Source organism: Mixophyes fleayi, chromosome 6, assembly GCF_038048845.1.
Source record: "Mixophyes fleayi isolate aMixFle1 chromosome 6, aMixFle1.hap1, whole genome shotgun sequence".
Classification (NCBI taxonomy): domain Eukaryota; kingdom Metazoa; phylum Chordata; class Amphibia; order Anura; family Limnodynastidae; genus Mixophyes; species Mixophyes fleayi.
The window spans coordinates 124,504,283-124,504,738 of NC_134407.1; positions in this window are offsets into that span (position 1 = coordinate 124,504,283).

Below are 456 nucleotides of genomic sequence, written 5' to 3' on the forward strand. Positions count from 1 at the left end.
ATTTGCAATTCATTTTTTTTTTTTTTTTTTTTTAATACATATTTGCTTCACAGGTAAACATAGAAACACATTTGCCATTAATTTACATACACAAATGTGTTGCTTAATCTTTTTGGTCCTCACTTACATTTAGAAAGAAATCCACCAAGAATGAGCAATATTGCACCTTTGCAAAAGCATGTTGCACCACAGGGTGGGGGAGCCAATTTTAAATGTACAGACTTGATTGGGAAAGTGGCATATCTTGGCTCAACATTAAATTGTAGTGAAAAAAAAATACCTCCGATCTGAGACATTAAAAACTGGGACACAATAAACCCCACCCATATCCTCCCTAAAATGCATCCCTTTTGATGTCTGCAATACTGGACTGTCCCGCCAAAATCAGGATAGTTGGCCAGTACGCTAAAAAAAAAGCTGCCCATTTTTAGTGCTCAAAGCAAAAACAGGCAGTAT